Raw genomic sequence first — 13,223 nt, 5'->3', positions numbered from 1 at the left:
ATACACAAATATTCTGCATGCCCAGGGCCTCACTGCAATGGAGCACTTCCTTTCACGCCGATCACCTGCCACCCTACTTAAAACCTCTTTCCTCATCACCTTAGCCAGCTTCATCCTGACCCACAACTTCTTCACTTTTGTTGGCCAGGCATACCAACAATTAAAGGGAACATAAATGGGTACCAGGATGGCCCCCTCGTACACCAACCTATTCATGGGTCGCTTAGAGGAAACCTTCTTGGTTACCCAGGCCTGCCAACGCAAAGTTTGGTACAGATTTTTTGATGATATCTTCCTGATCTGGACTCACAGTGAAGAACAACTCCAGAATTTCCTCTCCATCCTCAACTCCTTTGGTTCTATCAGATTCACCTGGTCCTACTCCAAATCCCATGCCACTTTCCTTGACGTTGACCTCCATCTGTCCAATGGCCAGCTTCACATGTCCGTCCACATCAAACCCACCAACAAGCAACAGTACCTCCGTTATGACAGCTGCCACCCATTCCACATCAAACGGTCCTTTCCCTACAGCCTAGGTCTTCATGGCAAACGAATCTGCTCCAGTCCGGAATCCCTGAACCATTACACCAACAACCAGATAACAGCTTTCACATCCCGCAACTACCCTCCCGACCTGGTACAGAAGCAAATAACCAGAGCCACTTCCTCGTCCCCTCAAACCCAGAACCTCCAACAGAAGAACAACAAAAGTGCCCTTCTTGTGACAGGATACTTTCCGGGACTGGATCAGACTCTGAACGTGGCTCTCCAGTAGGGATATGACTTGCTCAAATCCTGCCCTGAAGTGAGATCCATCCTTCATGAAATCCTCCCCACTCCACCAAGAGTGTCTTTCTGCCATCAACCTAACCTCCGTAACCTCTTATTCATCCCTATGAAATCCCCAAACCACCTTCCCTACCCTCTGGCTCCTACCCTTGTAACCGCCCCCAGTGTAAAACCTGTGCCATGCACCCTCCCACCATCACCTACTCCAGTCCTGTAACCCGAAAAGTGTACACGATCAAAGGCAGAGCCACGTGTGAAAGTACCCACGTGGTTTACCAACTGACCTGCCTACACTGTGACACATTCTATGTGGGAATAACCAGCAACAAACCATCCATTCGCATGAATGGACACAGTCAGACAGTGTTTGTTGGTAATGAGAATCACCCTGTGGCTAAACATGCCTTGGTGTACTGCCAGCTCATCTTGGCACAGTGTTACACCATCCGGGTGATCTGGATACTTCCCACTAACAGCAACCTATTCGAACTCCAGAGATGAGAACTTGCCCTTCAATATATCCTCTCTTCTCGTTATCCATCATTCCTCAATCTTCGCTAATTTCAAGTTGCCGCCACTCATACCAGAACCTGTCATTCAACATCATCTTTGCCTCTGCACTTCCACCTCGACTGACATCTCTGCCCAAACTTTTTGCCTTTGAATATGTCTGCTTGTGTCTGTATATGTGTGGATGGATATGCGTGTGTGTGCGAGTGTATACCTGTCCTTTTTTTTTCTTTTTTCCCTGTAAGGTAAGTCTTTCCACTCCCGGGATTGGAATGACTCCTTACCCTCTCCCTTAAAACCCACATCCTTTTGTCTTTCCCTCTCCTTCCCTCTTTCCTGACGAAGCAACCGTTGGTTGCGGAAGCTAGAATTTTGTGTGTATGTTTGTGTTTGTTTGTGTGTCTATCGACCTGCCAGCACTTTCGTTTGGTAAGTCACATCATCTTTGTGTTTAGATATATTTTTCCCATGTGGAATGTTTCCCTCTGTTATATTCATATGATAAATTTTTTAGTTTGACATAATGATCATCTTTACCTCTAGTATTGTAGTTATGGTATGAAGAATTTGTTTCATACTGAGCATAGTCTTTATTAACTTCATTCATCAGAGAGTATATGTACTGACATGTTGTGGTCAGTATACCTAACTGTGTGAAAAGTTTTCTGCATGAGGGTCGTGAAGGAACCCCACACGTGATTCTGACTAACTCATTAATGAGTGAAAGTATCCAAAGTAAACTGATTTTAAAATGTTGATGTCCCAAAAATGAGTAATGATTCTTAGAGCAAAAGTTGCTGATGACAGCCTTTTTAGTGTAAGGGACACATGCTGTTCCCAGTTGAGCCTACTGTCAATGTGAACCCCAGGAATTTAGTGGAGTGCACCTGTTCTAGTTCCTGGTTGTCATGAGCAATTACTATATTTTCTAGAGTTTTATTTTTTGTGTGGAACTGTACAAAATTAGTTTTTTTAATATTAACTGAAAGAGAATTAATTAAAAACCAAGCTGTAACTTCTCTGAGTATATCATTAGCATCAGTCTCCAGGTCAGCAGTAGACTTACCATCTACGACAATGCTTGTATTATCAGCAAAAATTGTGAATTCAGAATTTTTAGTAATGGACAGGGTAGATCATTAACATATATTAAAAATAGCAAGGGTCCCAGGAGAGATCCCTGGGGAACTCTATGCTGAATTTTGCCCCATTCAGAATCCACTAGGCTAGAAGATCCTTTGTTGCAGCAATTTAGAACCAACTTTTGTTTCCTGTCTTTGATGACCAAAGAAACAATAAAAATGTAATACAATCTGCAAATAAGCCCCAACTCCATGTTTTCTGAGTGATAAATCTATTTTACGGTGATCAAAAGTATATTGATTTTTTGCGTGAAATAATGTCAAATAAGTTAAGTCTAGGATGTAAGTTTTCCATAGGATGTTGTGATAACCCAAAAGTGTAAAAATATTTTTTCCTGTATTTCAGTATTTATAGAAGTTAAACTGAAGACAAAAGGTGACTTGCAATGCATCTGCACTATGCTAGAAGGCCACACATGGTCTTATTTACTTAAAGCTTTGTTTGTAGTTTACCTCCAGAAATGTTTTATAGTCTATATAGTTTAAGTTCCGGTATGTTTTGATGTTAACTTTCTCTGAAACTTTGAAAAATAATGCCTCATGGGGAACAATGTTTATAAATGAACCCAGTATTGAGCAAAGGGATGTTGTTACAGGTATTCCAGCTGGTTTTGTTGGTCTCGCCATCTCCCAGTCATTAATGATCACTGGTCTGCTTCAGTATGGAATTAGGCAGACAACAGAAGTTGTTAATCAGATGACAGCAGTTGAAAGAATTCTTCAGTACAACAACATTGAGATGGAGGGTCCATTTGAATCAGAGCCAGGTAATAAAATTAAACAGTGAGCTCTGTAATTACCTTTTCTATAGCATGATGTTGTTTGTATGTGTTCTTATTTATTTTTTGGGTTCTGATTTCCGACTTTCTTAAGTATTTTACATTATTATTGAGAAAATATTAGCCAACTTTAACAAAGGATGTCCAATATTTGTTTGACTCATCCTGTAGATTCTGATGTGGGGAGACAGTAGGCTATTCCATGTAAGAATGCAGTCTGACAGACTCATTATAGTAAACAGTCACAAGTTCAGTGTATATACATATTGAAAAACAGTAGTGACAGTGTTGTATGCACCATGCAGCTATAAGCTGAAAAACAAATTCCAGTAATTAACAGAATCAAGATATGACCTCTGGTTTGACATATCAAATACATTTTAGAAATAATGTTTACGAGACAACCAGAGATCCCGTTAGCCTACAGCATAGGTGAAAGTCCATAAGTGATGGCACAGGACTTGTGTCTGTGAACTCAGATGAATGCAAGACTGAACATAACATAATGCTTGCATTATGTCTGTCAGAGTGATGTTTTTGCATTGATATTTTATGTGTGCTGTTTCATCACATGCCATTCACAAGGGTCCATTCCATGGTCTGTACATTGCATATAACATTCACTAAGCTTTCTTGAAAACTGATATCATCTGCATTCATGAATGCCATTTGTTCTGGCAGTAATAACAGTAATTTTTGAATATATGTCGTGATTAAAAATTTTATTGAAAATCAGGTGATAAATCAAATGTAATTACATTGTTTGGCGTTAAATACAAGACAGATACTGAAACACCATACATAAATTTTTAAACAACGTGAACCTCTGCCTTTAAAATCATATGGTCAATAAGTTATTCCTACATACAATAATCTGCTATCAGAAATGAAAAGCTTGAAGTCTCTGGCACTGATTACTGGAGACTCAAAATCCTTCTTCCCAGACAATGACTCTGTGCTGGCTTTACATGAATATGAGTTCAAACAGTTTTGAAATTACAAAATTCAGGAACAAGTTTCATAGTACCTGTTTAAATAAATGTTTTCAATAGAAATGTTTTTTGAGAATCTCAACATTATCGTACATTTAAGTAGAAAGAAGTCATATTACTTATTTTTGTAGGTTTTGTTGTGTGTGGATGCATGTTTGTGTCTTGCTTAATCCCACAATTTCCATATATCAGACTTAATATCAAACAACTGAATATACGGGATGAAATAAAAATAATTTTAAGATGGTTAGATTCACTCAATACATAGATAAGGCATTGGGCAACAGACAGGTGGACAGATCCTTCTTCAGATACAGGAAAACACACAAATTACAACACACACACATGGCCACTGTTATCTCTGAACCCCAAGGACCAGGTGTAAGTATGTGTGCATTTTTCTATGTATAGATTGGTTTAACTTTAATTGTACTTTTAAATAATGTCCCTTTGTCCTCTATGTGGCAAGTAGCAATCTGTCCTATTTCATAGTACTGTAGATTTAGTTCTGTCACACAGTAACCACACTGATGTCCATATGCAAAAATGGGGTTGTCAGTAAAGTATAACAATTACCACGAAAGCACTTTTATTACAAACACCCATATACAGACAGAACAGAAATGAACACCTGGATGGAGGTTACTGCTGTTTATACAAACACTGAATACTGCAGAATATGAAAACATAACAAACATAAGTAAATTTGAGAACCTTTCAGAAATAAATAACAAATAAATGTTGTTGGTCAGTTTTGAACTGGCAACCCACAGCATGTCGGGCAGTGACACTAATCACTACACCACACTGCATACAGTATGGCCTGCAGGATTGCTCCCTCTCATGGAGAAACAATGGCCTGCTGTTCCACAAGTTCTCACTGGAGCCGACTACACCATTGCTTTCTGGTTGTGTTGTCACATCCTCTTCACTATGATGACCTTCCTGTGCAAACTTTGCTTTTGTCGACTGGGTCTTCAGTTTCCTTGAACTAGAAGCCTCCACATTAATCTGTGCCTCGAAACTGTAGCAGGGTTTCTTATGGAGGACATGGATGACATTTCTGTAGGGTCATCATCCCTGGCTTAATATGTGACATCTGACAAGCAATGAAAAATATGATCTGGCTCATAGTCCCACTTTCTGCATAGGCATAAAAATCCATACAAGGCTCCTGGTCTGTGTGTCAGTGGCCGGTGCTTGGTGTTACAGCACTCTTCGTGTGAAGCTGGTAGTGCCTCACTTTGCAGTGTTACGTCTGCCATGATGGGTGGTATTGTACCTCCATGTCTGTGTTCAGCCTCAACATACAATGAAAGCATATCTGACAATGTCTTATTAGAGTGGCTGTTGGTAGTATGCAGTTGCCATCCTGCGGGTGACATTGCAATGTGAAATTAACTCTGATAATTGTCTCAACTACAAATCTTTTCTGTGATTAAAGATCATCACAGGGGTGCTTTGCACTTCAAAATGATATTTTCTACCAGGTATCTAGCCATTTTCAGAGCTTTGGCACTCAGAACAGCATAGTGGGTGAGGCAGTCACCTCAGACTATTATCCTGTTTGTTGACTTCAAGAACCTCCTCAAGAGCCTTCAAAAATACCATGTTGCAAGATGTTAGAGCATCAAAGAGAAACTTCAAGATAACTGGTCGTACATGTGCTATGATGATGAGCAACCATTTCTGCCCCATCAGATCACAGTTTCACTTATTGATTGTTCCATTTACTAATTGAAATTCTCCTTTTGTCAGTCCCTTCTTTTTAAAGTCTTCTGTGGTTTCCATCAGTACTGGATCTTCCCTCTGTTTAGCAGCAATGTCATTTAATGCAGTGATGACAGATTTTTCCCATCCTGTTGTGGTTCACTAAAGGATTCCATGAAAGATAGTTGGCATACTTGTGTTTACAGTGATTTTTGTATATCACTGTGACAATGTACTCCTGAAGCATCGATATCCAGATTATGAGCTGTGTAGAGAATGGTAGTCTATCATTACATTCAATGTTTTGCCAAATAAATATGACTGGAACTTGTTGATGGGCTGAACAAATGTATAGTATGCTTTCCTGATTGTAGAGTAGTTAACCTCAGACTTGAAAACTACTCTGGGAGCATAAGCTATCACCTTTTCAGTACCCTCCAAAATTTGTACCAGAACTGCATGTATCCTATAATCACTACTGTCAGTGCAGTACACAGAGGTGAGAAAAGTCATGGCATGGCGATGTCCACATACACAGGTGATGGTAGTGTCATGTACACAAGGCATAAAACAGTAGAGCATTAGTGGAGCTGTCATTTGTACTCAGCCCATTCATGTGAAAAGGTTTCCAACATGATTACGGCCACACAGTGATAATTATCAGACTTTGAATGTGGGATGGTAGTTGGAACTACATACTGGAGAAATTCCATTTTGTAAATTATTAGGGAATTCAACATTCCAAGATCCACATTGTCAAGAGTGTGCCAAGAATACCAAAACTGAGGCATTATCTCTCACCATGGACAACGCCTTTGGCCAACGGTCTTCACTTAACAGCAGAGAGCAGTAGCATTTGCCTAAGATGTCAGTGCTAACAGACAAACAACATTGTGTGAAATAACCACAGAAATTAATGTGGTATGTTAGGACAGTGCAGTGAAATTTGGTATTAATGGGCCATGGCAGCAGACAATCTATATGAGCACTTTTGCTAACAGCACAACATCACCTGCAGTGCCTATCCTGAGCTTGTGACCATATCGGTTGGACCTCTACATTTACACCTACATCTATGCTCTGCAAAACACCATGAGGTGTATGCCGGAGGCAACTGAAAAAACCTTGACCTGGTCAGATGAGTCCCCATTTCAGTTGGTAAGAACTGACGGTAGGATTTAACTGTGGTGCAATCCCCATGAAGCCTTGGACCCAGGTTTTCAACAAGGCACTGAGTGAGCTGGTGGTGACTGTATAATGGTGTGGGCTGTGTTTACATGGGTCCTGTGGTCAAACTGAACCAATCATTGACAGGAAATGGTTGATACTTGGAGACTGCTTGCAGCCATTCGCGAACCTCATGTTCCCAAACAATGATGAAATTTTTATGGATGACAATGTGACATGTCACCTGGCCACAGTTATTTATGATTGGTTTAAAGAACGTTCTGGACAGTTTGTCTGAATTAATTGGGCACCCACATCATCCAATATGAATCCCATTGAAAATTTATGAAACATAATCGACAGGTCATTTTACACACAAAATCTTGCACCTGCAATAGTGTTGCAATTGTGGGTGGCTGTAGAGGCAGCAAGATTCAATATTTCTGCAGGGGACTTCCAATTACTTGGTGAGTCCATGCCTTGTCGAGTTGTTGCACAATGCTGGGTAAAAGGAGATCTGACACAATATTAGGAGGTATCCGATGACTTTTGTCACCTCAGTGTACTTCTTGCAATGGACATGCCTTGGTACAGAAGTACTTCTTGAATTTCCAGTAGTATGAGCACCTCCTGAGAATACTACTCACGTCACAAACATTCAGAGGAGTTAGAAAATCTGTGACTGCTATTATTTTTTCTGAATCAGGGCAGACCCCATGGGAATTAACTAGGTATTCCAAGATTTTTATTTCTTAGGCTACAAAAAGGCACTTTTTCAGATTCAGTTGGAGGTCTGCAGACAGAATACACTTCAATATGCATGTCAGATGGCTCAGACATTTTTCAAATGCATCCATGTAAGATGTTGAAGCAGGTTGTTCGTCAAATGTTCAAAGTTGGCTGGAGTGTTATATAATCCAAGCATTATAACTTTGAACTCATAGAGGCCACATGGAGCTATGAAGACAGTCTTTTCCTGGTGAGCATTGCCAACCTCGATTTACCAGTTGCCTATCTGCATATTCGTAATTGATAAGTGCGTTGCTCCTTTCAAGCAGTCTAGGGTGTCATCAGTACATGACAGTGGCCGGACATCTTTTTTCATGATTTTGTTGAGTCATCAGCAGTCAATGCAGAAACACTGTCTCATCCTTTTGTTCACAAGGGACACAAGAGAAAAACAAGGACTCTCTGAAGGTTCAGTGATGTTGACTTGCAACATTTTCTCCACTTCCTTCCCAATTACTTATTATTCAGCCAGTGATACATTATGTAAGCACTGGATAGTTGATGAATTATTCCCAGTGTTGATATAATGCTTTGCCATGTGCCAATTGCTTAGTCTTTTTTTCTGTTTGTATTTGAAAGCTTCTGAAAATTGGCATCTGGAAAATGGCTAAGATTCTCCAGCGTTGTTCCCCAGCCAGAGTCTGTTATTGGCAGTTCAATAGCAGCTTCCTCCACTGCATTTCTGTAGTGGTAGCAGAACACGATTCGGTGTCAATGGCACTAAGTAGCGTTTTCTGAACTGGTTCAGCTGTTTCCACATACATGCTTTTGAGGATGAGTTGTTGCTGTTCTTGACAGTTAGTAATCTAAAGTTGTCCTCGACCATCTGCAATGCTTATGATCATCGCTGACATGTAGATTTCTTTTGTGAGCTTAACTAGCTTTTTGGAAATAACAAAAGCTTCACAGTTTAACTGAGCATCTGGATTGACAACTGGGACTTGAGTCATTGATGATGGTGGGATAACAACATTTTTAATGGCAAACGATTGTCCACTGCAGTTTTTGTTATGTGTGCCTGCTGGAACAGTCTCATCAGTCTGGAGTCTTGATCTTACAGTCTGACTCCTTGTGATGGTTGGAAGGAGTCGAATCTGAGAAAAGCATATGATGACATTCTCATAAAGTGAAAAATTCAAAGGGCTATGTTCTGTTATTGACAGTTATTCTTGCAATACATGTTCCTGTCATCTGGGTCTGTTTCCAATTTGTGACTTTCAGCACAATTACTTTCATATCACGAAACATAGTCTCCTCTTGCGATGATAAGCATTCAGTATTATAGAAAAAAGGAAGCTCCTAAGTCAACTAGCACATGCATAGGTTGGTTGTCAGTTATGATGTCAATGAAATTTTCTGACACTCTGGTGAGTGCCATCCATGGAGAATTTTCACCTGTGGCAGCCTTACCTCCCATTTCGTTTTCCTGAATTTAGCAGCCAGGTGAGCAACTGGTACCTCTGTATGGTAACAGAGAACAGCTATGGCACATTGGGGAACATACTTGTCCAGTATATGGTGATCATAGATCAGCTATAATGGTCTGCAGTTGTTGTTATGGTTGATATCTGGTGGCATTGTAATCATCAAAAAATTATCTTCTTTCTCCAAAGCAGCATAATGTACACATGTTAGGGGTAATGTGTTCAGCTAGTAATCAGTACATTTTGGATCCTGGGTTCAAACCTTGACACTGCTTAAATTTTCAATAAAAATCATCAGCAATGGTAGGTGAAGACTTCTTGTATAAGATGTCATCTTCATTCTGTCAACAGTCTTGTGGAAGAGGGAGGAGGAGCAGACAGAGATTCAGGGACCTCTCTTGTCCTAGGGGTGGGAAATGGCCCCTAAAATGCAGAATAACCTGCAATGATCAACAACATGAAGATGCAGAAGGCAATGGAAACCACCACAGCATTAAAGAGACATAATGTATATCCACAGGATATGTGGCCTGTAAATGAAAAAAGTGTCTTGATGATCTCCTCAGTGGCAAAATATTCAAGACTAATCCCCTTTTGGATCTCCAGGAGGGAACTGCCAAGGGGTGAAGACAATGAGAGAAAGACTGAATAACCAATGAAAGGTTAATATTCTACAAGTGGGAGCATGGAATGTCAGAAGTTTGAATATGGTAGGGAAGCTAGAAAATCTGGAGAAGGGAAATGCTAAGGCTCAATCTAGATGAAATGAGAGCCAGTGAAGAGAAATGGGAAGACAAGGGTTGATGGTCAGGTGAGTATTGGGCAGTGTCAACAGCAGCAGGAAATGGTATAATGGGATTAGGATTTGTTATGAATAGGAAGGTAGGGCAGGAGTGAGTTACTGTGAACAGCTCAGTAATAGTGTTGTTCTCCCCAGAATAGACAGCAAACCAACACCCACAACAACAGTACAAGTATACACGCCAATATCACAGACAGAAGATGAACAGATAGAGAAATTATATGAGGATATTGAACAGCTGATTCACTGCGTAAAGGGAGATGAAAATCTAATAGTCGTAGGGTTGGAATGCAGTTGTAACGGAAGGAGAGGAAGAAAGGGCTATGGGAGAATATGGAATTGGCACTAGGAATGAGAGAGAAGTAAGACTAGTTGAGTTCTGCAGTAAATTTCAGCAAGTAATGGTGAATACTCTGATTGAGAATCACAAGAGGAAGAGGTATACTTTGAAAAGACCGGATGATACACCAATATTCATTAGATTATATCATGGTCAGCCAGAGATTCCAAAATCAGATATTGAATTGTAAGGCATAGCCAGGATCAGACATAGACTCAGATCACAATTTAGTACTGATTAAGAGTAGGCTGAAATTTAAGAGACTAGTGAGGAAGAATGAATGCACAAAGAAGTGGATATTAAAAGAAAGGGCAGTAGCATTAAGAGTTCAATGGTAATTCCTTTGCTAAATGCAGAAGAGAGAGCGGATAGGTGGAAAGAGTATACTAAAGAACTCTTTGAGCTCTGAAAAGCTTAAGATCAAATAAGGTGGAAGGGATAGATAACATTTAGTGGGAATTTCTAAATTTATTGGGAGAAATGGCAACAAAACAAGTGTTAATGTTGGTGTGTAGATTGTATGAGAGTGGTGATACATCATCAGACTTTCAGAAATACAGCATCCACCCAATTCCACAGATAGCAAGAGCTGACAAGTGTGAGAATTATCACAAAATCAGCCTGATAACTCATGCATCCAAGCTGCTGATAAGAATAATATACAGCAGAACAGAAAATAAATCTGAGGATCTCTTAGATGATAATTTAATCAGTTTGGCTTTAGAAAAGGTAAAGGCACCAGAGAGGCAGTTCTGATGTTATGGTTGATATTGGAAGCAAGAGAGAAGAAAACTCAGGACACTTTCATAGAATCTGTCAACCCAGAAAAAGCATTTGAAAATGTGGAATGATGCAAAGTATTCAAAATTCTGAGTAAAATAGAGTTAACCTATTTAAAGATGGGAAATATATAATATGTAGAAGAACCATGAGGTATCAGTAGGACTGGAAGACATAAATGAAATGCTGTTCAATTTATGTGTTGAAGAAGCTACAACAGAAATAAAAGAAAAGTACAAGAGTGGGATCAAAATTCAAAGTGAAAGGATATCAGTGATAAGATTCACCGATAACATTGCTTTCCTGAGTGGAAGTGAAGAAGAATTAGAGGATCAGTTGACTGGAATTAACAGTCTAATGAGTATGGAATATGGTTTTGGAGTAAATTGAAGGAACACAAAAGTAATGAGAACTAGGAGAAATGAGAACAGCATGAAACTTAACATCAAATTTGAGGCTCACAAAGCAGATGAAATCAAGGAATTCTGCTACCGAGGCAGCAAAATAACCTGCAATGGATGGAGCAAGGAGGACACAGAAAGCAGGATGGCACTGGAAAAGAGGGCACTTCACACATAGAGAAGTTTACTGGGGATCACATGTAGGTCATAATTTGAGCAAGAAATTTCTAAGAATGTATGTTTGGAGCACAGTATTGTATGGTAGTGAAATATGGCATTACTGGAGCAGATGAGAATTGAAGCATTTGAGAAGTGCTGCTACAGAAGAATGTTGAAAATTAGATGGACTGATTAGGTAAGCAATGAGAAGATTCTCTACAGATTTGGCGAGGAAAGAAATATATGGAAAACACTGACAAGAAGAAGGGACAGGATGATAAGATGTATGTTAAGAGATCAGGGAATAACTTCCATGGTACGAGAAAGAGTTGTAGAGGGTGAACTCTGTAGAAGAAGACAGAGATTGGACTACATCCAGCAAGTAATTGAGGACATTTGTTGCAAGTACTACTCTGCGATGAAAGGTTGGCACAGGAGAGAAATTTGTGGTGGGTCGCATCAAACCAAATACAGTGCACTCAGAGCATTCACTGTAGAATCATACAAGGCATGATGTATTCTGTTCTCCAGATGTCTGTTCTTCTGTGGGGCATTATACTTTGCAGAGGAGATAGTTGTACATGCATTGATCAGATGTTGGGTTGCTGACTGCGGTATGAGTCTGAGTTGACCACGTCCAATCTTCCTAACTTTTACTTATTGCAAAGATTCATGCTAAAGTTTGACAGACCTCTTTATCAAATTATCTATTACATGTTAACAACAGGGTCAACATTCACTGCAGTTATCTCTCGATTTCTTGATCTGACAGTCCTGTCTGCCATAAAATCTCTTCTCTTACAACCTATCATTTGGAATCTATTGATGTTTTAAATATACAGAACTTGGGACCAGTGTGCTGCTTGTTTCGGTTCCTGTAGGCAGTGGCAGTGGCTTTTACTTTGCCTGATTGAAGCCATAGCTATGTAGATGTTTTGAAGTACCTGGTGTCTCCATCAAACAATGTCATTTCATAATTACAAACAAATCCCAATCCAGAAGCAGGGTGAAAGCACGTTTATTACAGACATCAACATACACACATAACGGACTGAACTCTTGGACAGTGCTGCTGTTTGTACAAACATCAAACATTTCATAATATGCAAACATTATAAAAACAGTAAATTTTGAGAATCTTTCAGAATACTAAATAACAAATAATTGTTGGTGGTCAGGTTTGAACTTATGCCCTGCAGTACCTTGCAGCAGAATTAATACTCAGTTGTTCACTGATAATACAATGCAGTAGCAATACTTTTAATGATAGGAAACTGGATCATATCTTTTGTATAAATCATGAAGCACATTTTTCCAGAGTTTTAAAACAAATGAAAATTCTGGTATTGTTTCTACTATTCATTCTTTTGGCTCCACACTTTTAAGAACCTTCAGTTCTTGTGGAATGCCTTTTATTAGAAATTTAATTGTTTTGT

General features: G+C 39.5%; 1 pseudogene; it reads left to right on the top strand.

Moving 5' to 3' along the window:
* Nucleotides 1–13,223, top strand: part of LOC126335580 (ATP-binding cassette sub-family C member 4-like) — a 361,394-nt pseudogene that overhangs the window by 297,178 nt on the left and 50,993 nt on the right.

The sequence above is a fragment of the Schistocerca gregaria genome, chromosome 2, assembly GCF_023897955.1.
Source record: "Schistocerca gregaria isolate iqSchGreg1 chromosome 2, iqSchGreg1.2, whole genome shotgun sequence".
NCBI lineage: Eukaryota > Metazoa > Arthropoda > Insecta > Orthoptera > Acrididae > Schistocerca > Schistocerca gregaria.
The sequence above is the reverse complement of the archived record's forward strand: the minus strand, read 5'-3'. Positions and strand labels throughout refer to the sequence as shown.